Source organism: Dryobates pubescens, chromosome 17 (genome assembly GCF_014839835.1).
Source record: "Dryobates pubescens isolate bDryPub1 chromosome 17, bDryPub1.pri, whole genome shotgun sequence".
Classification (NCBI taxonomy): domain Eukaryota; kingdom Metazoa; phylum Chordata; class Aves; order Piciformes; family Picidae; genus Dryobates; species Dryobates pubescens.
This window is the reverse complement of record NC_071628.1, coordinates 11,457,690-11,476,775: the sequence shown is the minus strand read 5'-3', so window position 1 is coordinate 11,476,775 and position 19,086 is coordinate 11,457,690.

Below are 19,086 nucleotides of genomic sequence, written 5' to 3'. Positions count from 1 at the left end.
TGGAAAAGAAGAAAAGTGCTTCAAGACCAACCACTTTTTAGTGGACGCTTGGGAATTGCTTGGAGGAGCGCCAGGCCTAGAACAAGGTGCGAAATCATACAATTAAAAGAAGGATGGCAGGTGTAAAACAGAAGTCTCTTATGGAGCAGTGGTTTGGGGTATAATATCTGCAGGAAGCTGACTGCCAGAGAGACACAGAAGTGATTGAAGAAGGAGGTCTGGCAGGATTACCACAAGGAAGTAACGAGCCTTCAGGTATACTAAACACACACACGGTTTGTGTGAATTTTCACAAACCTCCTTTTTTCTTTCATGTTGTCCTAATGTTAAAATAAACCATGCAGTGGTGGTAAGAAGGACCCTGAGGCTCCTACAGAGAAGAGCTGAATGGTCATTGCCCTATAGTATGTAAAGAAACAGACTGTATTGGAGCAGCATGGGGTTAATGGGAGTTCAGGATCACTTTTGATGCCTTTTTCAATGGCTGGGACAGGTGTCCCCTCCTGCTGAGGGTCTCCACAAGCTAAAGGACTTTATCCTGCTTTTGCGCAGCCAATGTGACTTGTGTTGCTTGCTTCAAGGGAAGCAGGATCAAGTCCTCTAGCTCTATCTGTGAGAAATTTTTATTAGTCTGGCCACATGTCTTGTTCCAAAGCCTCTGGCTTGTCATAAATTTTTCTGCATTAAACTCTTCACCCAGATATGACTCCACCATACGCAGCTTGCCCAACAGATTATTAAGAGAATATTCTTTTTGAACTGTCTCCTCTACAAGCAGGAGCTGCAGCTGGCATCCAGCCTCTGCGACTCTCTAGTAAAGGAGTACTAAACTCTAAGCTGATTAGACAAAAATCTGAATCCCTACTAAACTCAACATAAGCATTTAGTGGTATCTTCTTTCAAAATTATTCATGCTAAAATTAGGCTGTGATATTGTCAGCACACTGTAGTAAAAACTTGCAGCTTTAAGTAGAAATTAAATACTTGGTATGATCTTCTCTAATAAAGAGACTATTAACAAGGAAATGCCTTTCTGTACTCTGAATATAATTCAAATCCTCGATGGTATAAATCAGTTTGGTTCCAAGAAATGGATCTAAACATATACCAGATATGCAATAAATTCCATATAGCTCTGAGGCTATTCTTTTTAAGTGATTTAACAAATTTTATTAAAACCCAAACCACCAATAAAACTTCACAATCCTCACTGTAAGCTTAGCATTATCTCCCTTTTACAAACCAGTAAATTTGTGATTTACCCAGAATTATATAAGAAGCCTGAGACACAGCCAGACTGTCATTCAGCCAGTTTTGTGGCTTCATCCTTCTACCAAGAATAGCACTTTCTCCTGACCTCCATTTTAGCAAGTGAGTGACAATTGCTGTTTGTAAAATAGCAGAGTGTTAGTACAATCCCTGCCTTTACAAACTCTTCCTCTATAGACTTAGAAAAAGATGTCTTTGTGCAGAACCATCATATTATACTAGCCAGTAAAGAGAAATAGCAGAGGCTTTGCAACACATCTATTAAAAAAAATTGGCTTCTTTAGAAAGCTCTAAAAAACTCATTTCTAGCCATAGAAACTGTGCATTCTGTTTATCAGAATGCTTTCTCCCTACTCCAAACTACATTATCTTGCAATATTCATTGTGAAGCATCAGCCTTACCGAATGTCAAACACCTGTTTATGGAGAGCAGGGATGCAAGCTACTTTTATACACAGATTTTGTGATGTAAATAAGCTGTTGGAAAAACAGTTTTTGACAATGCCAGTATTTGGTGCTTCTTTAATCTAATTAGAAACTGCTCTGCACAGCCCAGCTGTTAGCAGTGGAACACGCTGCTTATTTTACTTACCAATTCAAGTGTTGCATCACACCTAGCTAGTCATAGTAAAGAAAAAAAACCTGGCACAATGAGCGTAAGTAAACAACAGTTTTGTCAAGAGCACAGCAGATACCTACTTTATTACTAGAGAGATGAAGAACAATTTGAAACAATGAGTCTTAATCAAACACCTGCAGTTTTCGAACCTTGGGAGTATCCACAACCAGAAATTGCCCACTGGCCTCTCACCATCTATACCAAGCTCCGAACACTCAGCTAACTTTGAAACATGGCTGACAAATACATGAATTGACAAAATAACAGTAACCTTGGAGAAAAAAAAAATACACACCCACACTGAAGAGCATTTGCCTCTCTTCTGACAGCATACTGTTCTTTACCAGGAAGCACAAGTATCACCCAAGCACAGACCTCAGGAACACAGAGAGAATACCTGGTTCAGCATCCTGCTGTGATGCTTTAGGCACAAATATACCCAATTACTAATGCCAGTACTGCACTAAGCAGTCAGAGCTGCAGAGCAGCAGTGACACTTGCACTGATCTACTTTTAACTTGCCTGTAAGTATTTTTTTTTCTTAATTTATAATTGCATTTTAAAAAACAATAAACTTGAGTTTCAGTTAATATTAGCAGCATAAAGATTGGAGAGTTATTTTCTAAATACAATTTGGAAGTAATATACTTGAGCAGCTCTTTATAATTTTACTTTGGGGCTTAATCTGTGCTTAATCTGTGTCAAAATAATTTTATTGCAAATGTAGATCCTTCTTTACAGTTAAAGCATAATAAGATTGTTAATGTTCTTTAAATACTTGGGTGTCTTGCGTGTCACTTTTAAATTTTCACTCTGCAGAAGAAACTGCACAAAGGACATCATTGAATGTGCAGTTAAACAAACAAACAAACCTCAACCATATGAGAAAAGGTTTTCTCTACTTCTTGCAAAAAATTCTCTCGCAATTTAGACAATAAAATCCACAGGCCTCACAACAGTGTAAGCAGATATTTAAAATTAGGTCTTATTGAAAAGCATCAAACAGACATTCAAGGGGCCTGCAGAGAGTGACTAGGCCTGTACATTTTCCTGCCCTGTCCCAGTCTAGCTCCAGAAAAGGCCAACTTTAGAAAAACATGTTCTCTTTCCACAGCTCACTCAAGTTTTTCTTTCCCTGATCCTGCTAAATATGATCTCATTCCCAGCAAACAAAAGAACATTAAAAAAGATGGCAGTTTCAGTGATGTGTGCACCTTCCCATGTGAGAACTAAACTGAATCCATATGGGAACTGAACTGAGATCTATCAACTTTCACTTCTACATAGTGAAACAGTTTATAGTCTTGATTACTGAGGTTAAAGGCAGTTATCCATCCTGACTTAAAATTTTCTGAACTATGTTTTGTAAAATGCATTCTGATGTGCAGTGATCCCATGTAGAAGAGTGATGAGCCACACGGTAAGTTTTAAATGCTGCCATTTTATCTCTCTGCAGCAATGATGGCATTTATTTGTAGAAAACTTATTTCATCTCTTTATGTACAGCAACACCAATGCACTATTGGAATAAATGTGTCTCTTTGTCCAGTTACAGGGCCAGGCAAGCAGTTTTAGGCACTTCTTTATATTACACCCAGATTACCAATGATCTGTTGAGAACAGGTGAGAACAACAGGAGGGTGAACTCGAAAGTGAAGTAAGGCAGGTTTTGGTGAACCACTAAGTACCTTTGTACTTATGTTCACTTATTTTACCACCTGTAAAAGAAACCAAGGACCTCTATCCATTGTAATTGCTGCATTTCACATTTCCATCCAAGGCAAGGACACAGGCTTTTTAGTGTCTGGAGACAATAACTGACACTGACTACAAAAGCACACTGGAAAAGGGATACAAAGCACTGAAGAAAAAGAATTGCACCAGTGATGTATTTGACTTGCAGGTTTGCTTTATTTATTTATTAGATGATGTTTGGTTTGGGTTTTGTTTTGTTTTTCACTAGTTCACTTCCTGCATGCCTTTCAGCCAAAGTTCTTTTTGGGTTTATTTATGTGCTAAACTACACACATACTACAACTAAAATTAATGGATGTGCTCCAAACAACACCCCTGGGCAGCTGTTTGTACCCCAGAAAAGTCTACATTCTTTTGTCCTCACTGCTGCATCTTTAAATGCTGCTGGAAGGCAAGGGCACCTATTTTGATCCACAGTGTCACATTAATAGGTAGATAACATTCAGCCATAGATCCACTTCTCAGTGCCTGAAAAAGTCAAGGAACTTTATGAAATATTCTGCCTCATTTCAGATTAGCTAGAAGAGATTGGGGGTTTTGGCTGGAGAAGTATTTGGAGGACTGAGCAGGAGCAGTGCCTGGCTCCACATATGCACTGACTATTCTTGGCTTAACGGTTTATGTACAACAGCGCTCATCCACAGAGCTGCCTATTTATGGCTGGGGAAGAGACCATGCAAATTCACCTTGACTTGGTCACCTCTATACAAGATTAATGCAGTGCATTCTTCTTAGCTGGGCTGAAAGTAGAGCAGGTGCAGAAAAGCATCTGTTTTCCTCTGGAGCAGAGAGAACCTATGTGAGCAGGCAACACCTGCACACAGGCCGTTCACTGCGTTCAGGTGACTTCCTGGAGCCATTCATTGTGCTAGGAAAGTTTCTTCCAAGTCTTGTTTAGTTCTAGACTCAATCATAAGTTAAATCCTCGCACTGAAAGTACTGTCACAGCCATTAAGATCTGCCAGGAAGCTCTTGCTCTAAGACTGAGGTAAGATCTCCTGGGACTGGCAGGCTCTCAACTAATAGTCTCAGCCTTCGAAATTCATTCCCTTTGGCAGCTTCCCAAAGCCAGATGCTAATGACCTTAGGCATGATGCAAGACCTTTTTATTGTTTTTTTATTGTTTTGTTTGGGGTTTTGGTTGTTTTTTTTTTTAATTCTTGAGGTAGCAATGAAGCCACATATTTCTTATCTTTGGAGAAAATGTCCATTTTAGCATTGCAAGTAACCATCTAACTCTTGCAGAAACATTGTCAGAATCAATCTTACATGTAAAGAGGTAATTCACTCAGTAGCATTCAACAATAAAAGTTTTGGAATGGAACCTCATATAACAAAGCATGACTTTAGCATGACTTTAGGATCTAAGTTTAAGCTCAAATACCTTTGAACTTATATAAATTTATTATACAGTTTTCTAGGAAATTTGGCCTAATGGCCTAAATGCTGACTTCAGACTTGAAAGACCTGAACTGTATTCCCAACTTTCTGCCAGACAGTTGTGCAACTACAGGCAGGTGATTCCAACTCTCTCTCCTCCCCGTTGGCTGTGCAATGGGGTTTGCCCTATTCATAGAAGCAAGGGAGTACCTTGGACTGCACTGCTAAAGGCCCTTTTAGAGCTAGATAGTCTAAGGCCATTGTTTCATCACTTAACCTCCTGTAAAATGTTGAAAACCATATGTTCAAAAGAATGAAATTTAAGTAAACTGATGTTTAGCAAAATAGTTTCCTGACTTCTCTGACAATTAGTAAGCATTGGGTCACGTGTGCACAAATCTTCAGTGGCAGAGGTGCAAAGATGCCACAGCACTAACCAGGTGAGCACTGAATGATGCAGTACTTCACACCACTCCTACAATCAGGAAAAAGGAAATAATCACTTTCAAGACCAATGGGGAGAATCAAATATATTTAAAAACTCATCCCTAGAGATTTTGACCTGCTGACAAAATCCACCTTTTTTGAACAGGCAAATAATTCATTCAGCTACCTCTCTCTAAAATTCAGTGGGTTACATCTGTTCATTTGCTCAAGGAATCTACACAGGTATCATCAGCAAGCTACAGCTAAAGGTTTGGAAAACAGCTATCATATTAGCTGTTATCTGGAAATGAGGTAAGAGCATGAGCTCTACAGCTGGAGCCAAAGGATGGAGACTCATACCGCATTTCAGTGGCAGGCTCTTGCTCTCTGTGCATTAAAGAAATGTAACCTCAGCTGAGCAGTGGGGTTATACTGGACTTCCTGTACTGAGTAGTATCCGGCACAGCTTGCCACGCTAATGGTATTTAAGCTCTTTGCAAAGGTTGTCCCCAAAGACAACTGGGGACTTGTCCTACCCTGCTTTTATGCTGCTGAAGGAGCTGATGGAGCAGAGGCAGGCAAGCACTTGCTGTTAAATATTCTTTCTCTGACACACACAGCTGCAGTACTCTGTAGGATTCTGATCAGTCTCATCACTTTTACAGTTCAATTGTGGATACTTTCAGAGTATTTCTAATGATCTATTATTAATTGCTAAGAATTACATTCCAGTCTTAAATTTAGAAGGGAAAGAAATTGTGCAGCTTTCAGCTATCAAGGACAGTAGTTCAGTATTTAAATCGTGTTAGAAGTTGTAAGCGGACTGGTTTATATTAATTTGCACAACCTTGTTCATCTAGGTGAAATCTGTAAATCATGAAAGAAAAATCAGTGAAAGGGCATTTGAGCACGCTTGTATCACTAAACCAGCATAGTAGTGATTAAATCAATGAAATGAAGATGTGCTGGTATTAATATTTTAGTGAGAAGCGAGGACTACAACCTCAACCACAAAGTGTAAAGAAACTGTATTTGAAAAAAAGAAGAAAAAGTCAGAGGGAAGAAACTCAGATTTGCAAGCCAGATCCTTAGTATACTTCAGAGTGGTATAAGATCACTGAGGTCAGTTGAACCATGTCATTTCCCACTGACTTGAGATTCTGTCCTGTATTTATGCAAAACAAAATGACAATGTTAACTAGTTTGTAAAATCAAGACCTGGCAGTTCTGCAAAATAGTGTGCTGTTTGACTTTTCAGTTAGGGTATGCATTCCATGACTGTATAAAGAAAAGAGGGGCAGGAGGGGAAAGGAAAAAAAAAAAAGAAAAAAGAAAAAAGGGAAAAAAGAGGACTGGAAATTCCACCTGGATGCTATCAGTCTTGCCCAAGTAAACAGTACTGACATTAGTGCTAGCCTGCTGAGTGGTACAGGTTAGGAAGGGTCACAAAGGCAAAATGGTGACCAAACGTGCCTTGAGGTAGAGATGCTCTGGAATCTGTCACAAAAGGAGAGAGCTGAAAGCTCATTTTATCTAGAAGACATTTCATTTTAGAGTTCAAAACAATTAAAGACATTGAAAGAATTGTACAAACATGGATTATTGCAAGACAGAAACAATCTCCTTTATCATATAAACATGCACTCAGCTACATGCATACAGCATGATGTGTATTGTTCTTGAGATAACAGTGCAGAACACCCATAAAATGGCAAGGGAATGTGTGACAGATAGTAAAAAACCCAACCCAACCCAAACCAAAATCTAAGAAAAAACACCCAAGCAACTAACCCCAAACTCCAAACAACCTAGGAAGTTTTCTTCATAATACTAAATACTCATACCCATGTAATACAATTAAGATGGTTTTTAATTTTAAAGCAAAAAGCAAGAAAGCCTTTAAGAGGCAAAAGAATAAAAGAATTTGACATGCCCCAATAGCTAAACAGTTTTTACCAAAGGTCCTTGAGGTAGGCTTTGTTTTTACACTCAACTTATTCACTTGCACCCAAACTTGTAAACCAGAGAAATACCTATTTCTGTGCATTAATCACTAAGTTGTAGTAACTGTTTAATGAGGATTTTTTTCACATGGCTTTAAATTCACTTGAAAACCTTACTAAGGTCAAGAGCCTACAATAGTTATTCACTCAAATTTTCTAGTTTGCTTGCTTTCTCTCCTGTCTGCCAAAGCAATGCTGAAACTATATCTGGAATCCCTGACTCTGGAAAAAAAATTTACCAGTAATCATTTGTAGGAAAAGCTATATAGATAAAAGATTTTTCCAAATATCACTTCCAGTTCCCCCCTTGCTTTAGCTCATACCAAGGAAACAGAACAATGCATGAGTTATATTTGCATATGCATTAAGCAACAAGACTCAAAGTATCCACATACTTTGATAATAGTCCAAATCTATAACCAGGATGGGAGGCTATTGCTAACTCAGAAATGAAATGGTTAATACATCTTAAACACTGATCCTTTTTCAGGCATGTTCAAATAATGCATTAAAAAAAAAAAAGCCTCAACTGTAAAGTGGAGTTCTGAACTAATTTTGCTTCTCCTACAGCATGCCAGGAAGTGTATTATATGCCATTGGCGAGATACCAAACCTGTGACTCTAGGGGGATGACTGAAGGAATCCTCACAATTCTACATCTTGGAAATAAATTCTGTGCTAGAAGGAAAAGCTCTGTAACACATGCCATCTGGTACCCTTTGCCTTCTTTTTATGAGAAGAGAAAAAAAGAGAGAGCGGCTGCTTCCTCATATATAGACTAAGACACAGTGGGTCAAATCCAGTTCTTGTTAACAGCATCAGAAACAGGAACTCAGCTGGTGCTTTGCATCTCTGTAGAACATGGGCATTTCCATAAGTCTCAGTATCAGTCTGAGTTATCCCAGATTTATATCAGGAAGCCTATAATAACTGGGAGTGTTATTTGGCCCATTAATTGCAGGAGAATAGCATCTAATTGCATTGTAAATGGCTATGTTGAAGCAACTGCTCTGCATTGAACTCAACTCTCAGCTATTGTGTTAGTTTTCCTTTAAAACATAATTTGCAGCATCTTAGGTACAAAGCAAAACTATGTCCAAAACTGCAAGTCAAGTATTTTATTTAACCTCAAAATAAATAAATAAATGCTCAACTGAAATCAATACTATATCATACACAGAAAATCCAGATGAGAGGCAGTTACTACTTCAGGATTACTGAAAAGATGTTTTAGTAATTCTTTGAGAAACTGCACATAAGCAGATGAGAAAAATTCAAATTCAATTAAGAGACTGTTATGCAGATAGGTGAAGAATTGTTTACCATTCATTCCCACTGCCCCAATAAGCTGTCCTACCTATTCTTTATCCTGCTAGGAGTTAAAGTAGAAATGGCTATGAGCCAGTGTGAGTTAGCCCCAAGGAAATTCCTGCAGAGTAGCAGGAGGCATGTTGGGGAGGGGGCTTGAGCATTTCTGCATTCCAACTCTCTCCAGTGGCTGTAATGACCTACCGGGGCCATCTGCAGCCACATTTCTGTTTGGGCAACACCCAGGCTCCTCTAACCTGGGATACAGACCAAAGTAACTCATCTGGCAGAGGATACAGATGCGTAAGTGATATAAAACTCCCTTCCTTGTATATGTATATGGAGTACTGTACTGATACAGTGATTTATTTGTGTCATTCATTAAACTTTTGAAGGACTTGGCCCATGTAAGATAAAGTCACCAGTGTTCAAATCTCATAAGACAAAGAATACCTCATCTGTACACTTATAATGATAGAAAATCACCAGCATAATAAAAATCAATAATTTATGTCATAAGGCTTTGCAATACTCTTGTAGCAGTTTGTTCCATAATAAGGCAGTACAAGTTATTAAACAAGCAATGTTTATTTATATTACAGCCACAGTTTGTATCGTGACTGGGGTCCATTTTCCTGTGAGTGCAAATATTTAACTCCTATTAAGTTTAACAAGAGGTTACCTAGCATGTATTTTGGCAAGAGAAAAACCCCTAAATTTTAGCATTAATCTTAAGCAAGATTTCAACTTGAAAGAATCTTGAGAGTACCTTGTACTAACACTATCTTAATTGGTTTGAAATCTGGGTTTTGTGTGATGTGTACAGACAGATAAAGCCAACTCATGTTAACCTTAAATTGCACATTTTAGGATAATGGGAAATAATGGTGTGTCACCTTTCTGTAAACTGCATAGCTCTGTCTGTGAAGGCACTGCTAGCAGAGACAATGATAACATCTTTGAAGAATTCTCTCCATTTCTAAGAACATTTTTTCTCTAGCCTTGCTTCACACAGTAACTCACAGTATTTTTCACAGTAAGAATGGTGGAGGAAATTCCTCTTAGAGTTGAAAAAGAAACAACATTTTGGCATTCCCTATTTACAGTTTGGGGAATCTCCTTGCTCACACAGGCACTCTCACTGAGGACAGTGAGGCATCGTAGATATATAGCTCAAGTCGAATCTGGCCCTTTTCATTTTGTGAAACTGCTTTGATCATGACTCTCTCAAGACATTATTTTAAACTAGAATGCAATTGACCGCTATTGCACCATATGTTCCTTATGTGTGAGCTCTGTCTTGTTCATTAATTTTTATGCCACTACTGTTGGAATTCAGCCAGTGTAATGTGGAGGCAATTAGCAATGTCAGAGTGTTCATGCCAGCATATAAAGAGAGAGAGAAAAGGAGAAAGGGGGAGATTATACTTCCTGCTACAGGCAAGGGTCCTCTTCAGAGGGTTTGCTTTCTTTTTTTAAAATGTCATTTGAAAACTGAAAATCTAATAAAAACAGACAGGTGACAAGAAATAAAAGTCTTGTTATAGAAGTTAGATTTACTCACTTATAAAACCTTTTCCATAGCTTTTTAATATGTTCACCTATTTTCAGAGACTGAAACTTAAGTTGCCCTGTGGCTTGATGACCTCATCTTCTAATCTTACAAACACTGCTGTCTGCTTTAACTCTGTATCAAAATTCTTAATTTTAGCCTAAAAAAAAAAAAAAAAAAAAGTCTGCATACACTGCAACAGAACTGTCCATTAAATAATACATGTTCCTATGACATAGCATTTAGTGACCAAATCTGTGGCTTCCTATTTTATTAAAAAATTAACTACTACTGCAAATCTTGCCATCTTCAATCTATATTTGCTATTTTTGTTGCTATTTGTGTTGTTTAAGTATTCAAGATTTAAATTACAAAAAAGAAAATAAAATAAAATTTAAAATATATATATATATATATGCCTGAAGTTCCAAGGAGTACTGGAGACTTCACTGGAGCATGCTCCTCTTCCTGTTCTACGCATACACACAGACGGACATACCCCTTTCTCTTCCAGTTAGGAAACAGGCCAGTTTTAGAATATAGTTTATGCCTTACCTCATGATACAAACACAACTAACAAAAATTCTGTAGTATTAGAAATCTTGTGACCATAAATCCAGAGGTAGAACTCAATGAGAATTATGTCTCATAAGACATTCCTGGTGAACTCCGTATTATTCTCCCGTGAGACAAAAGATAAAAAAAACCCACTACATACACAAACCTCTTCAAAGTTCAAGACTTAATAAAATGTTGTTGTTCTTGTGTAAACATCCTCATGTATGTTTACTAAGTATGTATTTCAGTAAACCCTGAATTATCAGAAGGATGGTTCAAGCTGCAAAATCTAAATCCATATTCACCTATGCTTCCTTCCACATCATAAGTGATTCAGACCCAGGCTTGGGTTTCACAGTCCATTAAGGAGACAGACAACTTTGAAGTTCGCTGGGGACAGAATTTTCAGTTCTATAATGTTTAATGGTTTAATTAGCTATTTGCCTGTGAAGTCATTAAGCAATTCTGCACTAGTAACATGATTATAAAGAGATACCCCACTACAGTCATTTAAATACCAGTTACAGCAGCATGATGCTGCTTGTAGTAAGGGTCTTACGGCTTAGTGGCTGCCTTTCACTTTTGAAAGCTTGGCAAGTATATAAAGGTTGTTTGACTAATCCACCTTAATTCCTACTGGATATTTACCCTCATCTCACCAAACATAGCACCTGGCCAGCTTCATAGTGTACAATCGTCATTAAAGAATCCCACACAGAAGTTAGCAAAGGCATTGCTGCACTTAACTAACATCCATAAAGAGACTGATCCAAAGCCCACTGAGGTCTAAGTCATGGCTTATTGGGCTGAGTAATAATACATGCAGTTTGGCACTCTGATCTGCCTGCAGTCCAGCTACTGTCATTTGTTCAAACTTCATGAGCAACAGAATTCAGAGGTTTTAGTAAGTTTCCAAAGCAGACCAGAGAAGTGTCAAAACCTTCCTAATTTGGAAGCTTTAGTGAAACTTAGTCAAAACCAAATGTTTTCCTTGCATGACATTAGTTTCATGGAAAAGTTGGAACTAATCACTTAATTTTAAATTAAACATAATATTCTGTTTCTATTATGTATTATAATTTGAGAAACAGAAGTGGAAGACAGCTGCGAACGTCCAAAAGGACAGATTTCTGTAGTTCAAGAGCTTCCACACGCCCCTCTGTGTTGTCTTCAGAGGATGCAGTAAGAAACCTGCAAGGTGATTTAAATCAAGAACAAACCTCAGCTTTACATTGGAAACAAAGTCATACTAGTCATTACTGAACATCTACTTATTCTACTAGTAAGGGGACAAATTATGTGCTGGCATAAGTCCAATGAAGTCAACTAAATTACCAGAGCAATACAGTTTAACTGATAGGAGTGAGCAAAGCATTGACATTTGAAAAGAATGTGCTTTGCTTACTTTCATGTTGTTTGCAGTAATAATAGAGGGGAGTTTCACTTTAATTGCATGTTAAGAGTAGAAAAGAAGAGAGACAGCGTAAAGACTAGACGTGAGGTGATTGGATTAAGTAACAAAACCCAGCACTACTGAGTAGCTGGGCAATTCTGCAGTCAAATGTTATTAGACCAATTAATACAGCCTCTCCACTGCAAACTAATCCAGTGATTTCAGTTTCCTCCATTACCTAAGTTTTGGGGGTTTGGGTTTTCTTCTTTTCTTTTCTCTTTTTTTTTCCCCCCTGTTGTTGAGGGTTTTTTTGTTAGAAATTGATATATTTGCATGTAGCATGCAAGACTGATGTAAAAAAAAATATCTTCTTATGGCTTCATAGAAGTCTCAGAATAGTAGATAGGCTTTGTTCACAGATCACATTAGCAAATGGTACTTCTCAGACATTTGCATCACCATTTCAGCACTGTCCTCCACCTTTGCTGATCACCTGGGAAGAGTGGCAGCACAGTTGTCTGCCCTCTGGCTCTCCTCCTCTGGCATTCCCTTCCATGACCTGCCTCCTCACAATGTTCCTAATGTGTTCAGACACCAGGGATGAAGGGAGAGGCTGTGCATTCAGTGTGAGGCATGACAGAAATGCCAGCTACAATCACAAACTTGCCCCAACCAATTCTGCTTCCGATATAAATTGTGCGTCAGACACAGAATTGGCAGGAAGTAGTTTCATGGCCAAATGGCAACAAGGGCAAGGCAATTGTATTGCCGAAGCAAATCTCTATTTTGTTTCCTTCTGTCCTTGTCTACAGCTCTGTCTCTCTACAGCCAAAGTAATCACACACTGTGAAAGACAAACTCCTTTTTTTTTCTGCCTCAAAATCTAAGGAATGTGCTGCATGCTATAAAACTGCAAGTGAGCGGAAATCATCTTAGGCTCTGTGATGATCGACCTAGGCACAGATCATCTTTGGTTGCTGAAAAGATACCCCCTAACACATAATGTGTCAGCCTCCCCAGTGCCACAACATACACACAATGTGACCCTGTCATCCACTTGGGACACCGTGAGTCTCCCTCAGTCTAAACTCATGGGTAGTTGATACAAAGATTCCCTTCTAGCTGTAGATTTGACACCAGAGGTTCCTTTCCTTTCCTTGAGACCCTCCAACCAACACAGACAGGTTAGTTGAATTTGTGTCATCCCTTCACTGCAGGACTTTGTGTCTCAGGCCTTAGGCAGCACTGGACACCAGCAGTAGCATACTGAATAGCTTGTACCTACATACATTACCTGAGCTATCACCTAGATATCACAGTTGTGGAAACTACTCTACCTTCCAAATTTGTGCTTTGACCACATTTTCAAGATTTTCCCCTCCAAGTGAAGACCAAAAAGATGCTCAATTCAAAATATAGTCTGAAAGGTAACCAATATAAAAAGATGCCCACAGCATAAACCAATGTGGTTACTCCTCAATGTGATCCACAGCAGTTGCTAGCAGAAGAAAAATTCTGGCTCCAGAGGTCATCCTTTTGCCCACAGTTTTCAGAGGAAGGAACTGTGATGCTAACCTTCTATCCTGGCTCTGCAACAGATCTGTCATGCACTCTTGAGCACGTCATCTAAAATTTCCACACCATCCTTTTCTCATATACAAGACCCTAATCAACATTACCTATCACCTCACCCACCGATCAGGCTGAATTAACTGTTTGTGAAGGACTTGAGATTCTTTGTGATAAGGCATCATATATGTGAAAATTATAAAACTATGACAAAAAAACCCCACTGAACATCCAAGGAGAATTAAATAAGAGATCGGCTTGTAGTTTTCATGTGCAGTCATCTGAGTCAGCTCTCCACGGAGTGCCAAGGGCTAAATTCATCCTTGAGCTATGCTGGCTTCTGCCAATGTAAACCAGGACACGTGGCCTCTGCCAGCAAAGCAGGGAGAGGCTGCAGCAGCGGAAAGCACCCACAGCCTTCGTCTTTGTTGGGGGTCTAAACACAGCAGCACTAAGAGAAAGCAGCTGGGCCAGTGCAGGTTCATAGCTATGGCAATTCAAAGTACCATGGTGTAAGCATCTTTACTGTGGGCTCTACTACAGAGGTTCAAGCAGATTTTAGAGCAGTCTTTGGCAGAGCCTACTGCAATAGGAATAATGGCAACCAAACCTCTCAGCAAACCGAGCAGGGCAAGCTTATGATGGAAATGTCACAAGCACGAAGTAAACCCACCTCTGGGGATTTCATCCAGCCTCAGAGTTTTCTGTGCTGTTTGTGTCACTGGCTAAGTTTGCCAGCCTGTGTTGCATAATGCAACTTAACATACAGTCAGATGGAGCCTGTGATTTAACTGGGAAACAGCTGTGTGACTCAGATGTTTTAAGGGGAGGGCAGAATACTGTGTACAGAAAACTGTCCTCATTCCACCATGAACAAAGAGTGGCAAAACCACAGGCACCTCCACTATGCCAGTATATTGCTGCAGCACAGCAGTCCTCACTTGGCAAGATATAAAAAAAAGGAGATTAGCAAGTATAATAGCATTTTACTGTGCTCTTTGGAGTGAAAAAATCATTTGTGTGTTACCACTACTGGTCCAAAACCACAATGCTGAAACTAAACAGGGAATCTATATCTGAACCTTCATCCAAACCCCACCCTCTGGGTTCAGTTCTTTGTTGGATTCAAGACTGGAAGGTACCTATTTTCTGTCTTCTGGGAGGCTGGCATTTTGCAAGGCCTCATCAAATTCACACACTTCATAGCTGAAAATCTTGGGAGGAGAATCTCAATTTTGATTACCACAAACCAGACTTCCCAACCTAACTGGCAAGCCCCAAACTAAGTCTCAACCAGAAGCATGCATCACTGCCCAGTCTCTCTCAGGGTGGAGCTCTGCCAGCCGAAGAGGCCAGCAGCCGCCCAGGTACAGCTCCATTACATTATGAGGATGGCTCCAAGTTTAATCTGGAGGAATACACAAAGATTTGGCTTTAGGTAAAGGCTAAGTTGTGACTGAGTGTCTCATCTTGGTCCCTGTTGGAGTGGAGCCCAAAACCACCACACGCTTTGGCACTGTTTGTTGTACTTGGCAATCTTAGCTCAAGCTAGGTGGGTGCATTGGCAGGACTTGTGAGGAACCCCTCCTCTTTAATTGGTGGGAATGTACCTGTAAGGCTGAGCTGTGTTTGGTAAGGCTAAGTGTTCCCGCAAGGGAAAACGACTCGAGACAATGCAGTTGGTGTTTAGAGTAACAAGACAGGATGACTGAGGCACTCTTTCATGTTACCTGGAGGGCCCTGTTAAGCTCTCACTGCTTTCTGTTGTTTCACCATGAAACTGTGTCCCTTGCATTAAAGGCAAAGCTGAGAAATAGTGAGACAGCCCTAGAGTTTTTCCCCAGTAACTGAGAAAAACCTGGACCATATGTAGCTACAGTCACTATTTTGTTCCATATTAGAGGCTGAAAAAGCCCCACCTAACACCAATACAGTTTTTGCCATAAATTGTCTAAAGCAAATAAATTAAACACCATAACTGCTGCTCTTTTTATTTATTAAAATAATGTCTTGCGAACAGGAAGATTACATGAAAATTAAACTTTGTTCTACTTACAGGCTGCCTAATGCTTCTGGGGGTTTTTTTGTGTGTGACAAGAGTTGGTGATGATTATACATTTCCTAAAGCTAAGTATACATTTCATGCATTGACTTGAGAGCTATTAATTCTACAAGCATGGAATATAAGGGGTTTAAGCTGTGTTGCAATTTCAGCATTAGTGGGAGTGTTTTCTCCAAGCCCCATGCCTTTGCATCAGATGACAGAAGGCTGTAATATCACTTCCTGCACAAAATTAAAGATGTTCAGAAGTATGTGACCTCTGCTGTCTGAGCTAATGGAGTTTCAGATATGTCAAGACTGAAATCACAATTATTACAAACGGTTGAAATATCATATCTCATATTCTAATCAGCAGAGGGCAGTGGTAGATAAAAGCCATGTACCTATCTCAAGTCCTGTCTCCAAACTGGTTGGCTGCCATGCGTATAATGGAAGCCAACAAACAGGATAGAGAAACAAATGGCAGATTTGGTGCTTTTGGTCATGTTCCTCTGCTTACTCTCTCCCATCTCCCCTCCTACCTCCCACTCCTCCCTTTTTTCCTACAAGGTTTTTTACCTGAAAAGCCATCAGGAAATAAAAATTCTCAGAACCCTGTGGGATCAAGTTCTTAATGGCTCTAAATGAGAGCAAAGTAAACACGTGCACATGTGCATGCATGCACACACACCCAGCATCTATTTGTCAGACCTTTTTACCAGACGCAAGGAGAGTACAAGCTGGAAAATGACTGTTGTGTGGTGGCAAGGGGTCTCAGAGGCATGGAGGGAGTAAGCTTTAGTGCAGTCTCTGCACTTAGCAAATGAAATTAATCAATTCATTATGCAGTGTTATGGTTACAATTAAATGTAAGTGCCAAGAAATACAGCAAGAATGTTACATTTTGCTACATTAGCTCACAATTACACATGTACTGTCACTTTGCAAACACTGATTCTCAACATGTGTAACTGAGCAGGAAAAAGATACAGACATTGTTTAGAGTATGTGACTTTCTACAGTGACATCTATGTACAACTGCACAGATTCTAACTTTTCCTCATCTAAAATATCTTATCTTGGCAATCTTAAAGCATACAAGAGAAGAATGAAAAGCCTACTGAACAATGGAGAAATTCCAAGTAGGAGCGTAAAACCAAACAAATGGAGGCCAGGTCAGAAATACTGGAATTCTGAAACAACTATTATTGTATTTATTTTCAGGGAAAAAAAAACAAAACTGCAGCCCTACTTAGTTTATTACAGGTAAGGGATAATTCTGCCACAATAGAGTGTATCTTTATGCCTTATTATAATTATTTTCAAAGAGAATGACTGTTGATTGTAAGGAGCATGGTGTGTGCATGTCTTTATGTATAAGCTACGAGATGGTAAATGGCAAGAAATATAGATTCATTAAAAAAAAAAACAACAAATCCCCTGCACCTTAACTGGTGGAAGGAAAAAAGGCAATGACTATTACATGAACAACTTGCCATAAATGCACATTACTGCAACATTTGTAAAGATCAGACAGTTTCACCTGCCTGGCTGCAGAGTGGACAAGACATGCAAGTGGCACACCGGTCTGACTGACGAGTACTCTCCTGCAAGGCTTTGCCTCAGCACGCCTACACCTGCATCGCCTCCTTGGTTCTGAAGGCTTCAAGTTCAGTTTGGTCTACAGCCATTCCAGAGACATATCTGCAATTGTCAGTCTTTATAACTGTTGAATGACACTTCCTATCAGCAGCTACTTAATGAAAGAGGCTTTCCAAGAGAAAGATCAAATGTCAAGTCTACTTTGCCCTTCTCCTTCTCTTCTGGAAAACCATGCACATCCAAATGGGAAAGAGTATTTAGCAGCCATCTCACAGGATTCCACAGCAGCTCTTTAAATGTGGCCCAGTTTCATCCCTAGGCTGTTATCTCTTACAGCTGGATTCACTAGGGGAAAGCACAATAGCCTTTCGTCCCACCACACTGCTGAAGGCCCTGTTGTTACATGGTTACACCAAAAAGTCACGCCGAGTAGATCTGCCAGCCCACATGCAAATGATTGTTTCACCTGACCCAGCTCCTTGGAGCCTCATCCTACTGCCTTTACCAACAGATTTCTTGAATCAGGAAATATTGGTGGGAATGATCCCAAAGTGTGTAATGATGTTGTTTTAAAGTACAACTTTATTCTGTTCTTATTTCAAGGATTCAATGTTTTGAGCTAAATCTAGCTGAAGACCATTTGCATTGAGGAACAAACCCCATATTTACTGTACTAAATGATGTTATTCTACTTACATATGCTTGTGTCTACAACTGACTGAAAGGAAAAAAAAAATCACAAAATGAACAAATGCTTGCAGGTACACTCTGGATTAAGGTACCTTATAGCAGCAGTAAAGAGAGAAAAAGGCACAAACCAAACACTGTACAGGTAGAATGAAACATTTTTTTCTTAGCAAGATATAACTGTCTTTGCCAGAGCACTGAAGAAGTTTCTTGTTAGCAAGTTGGCAACATTTGAAGCATTATTTCCTGATTAGGTTGATAGATAGTATTCATTGCAATCACTTGAGGATATCTTAGCACACTGTGCAATTTTAACTCCTCTATAACGCATCTGGAAGGAAGCCTTCCAGGCTATCTACCATTGACTCAGCTACTTGGTGACCGGTGACTTTGCTGTGGTAGCAGTAAACTCCAAAGTCCTGCACACTAACCACTAAACTTTTGTAACTACAGAAACAATACACTCAGCAACTATTTATCTGCTGCCTTGTTTCTCTGGGAAAAGCCCTGCAACCTTCTCATACCCTGCCTAACAAAATCCCTGCATGGATTTCCTCGTACATGATATATGGGAACACACTGCTTTCTCAGAAAGGGCTATTGACTGGTAATCATTGCCCAAATTCATGCATCCAGCCATTGGACTGAGGCCTGCCAGTGGTCAGTATGCAAAATTTTCCCACACAAAACTAACCTCAGAGGGAAAATTCATAGAGAATCCATCCCATTTAGACTCCAGAGGCAAAGTGCAGCTGTCTGCAGCTATCCGAATGTCTCAGGCTTGGTCATCTTGATCTTTTTAATGACCTCGCATATCAGTAGAACACAGGCATCTGTTCAAAAGAACCTAGCAGCTCCTGACAGAGCAGAGCACACATCAAAGCAGAGTGGGTCAGATTCTGCCCTCACTAGATGCATTAATTC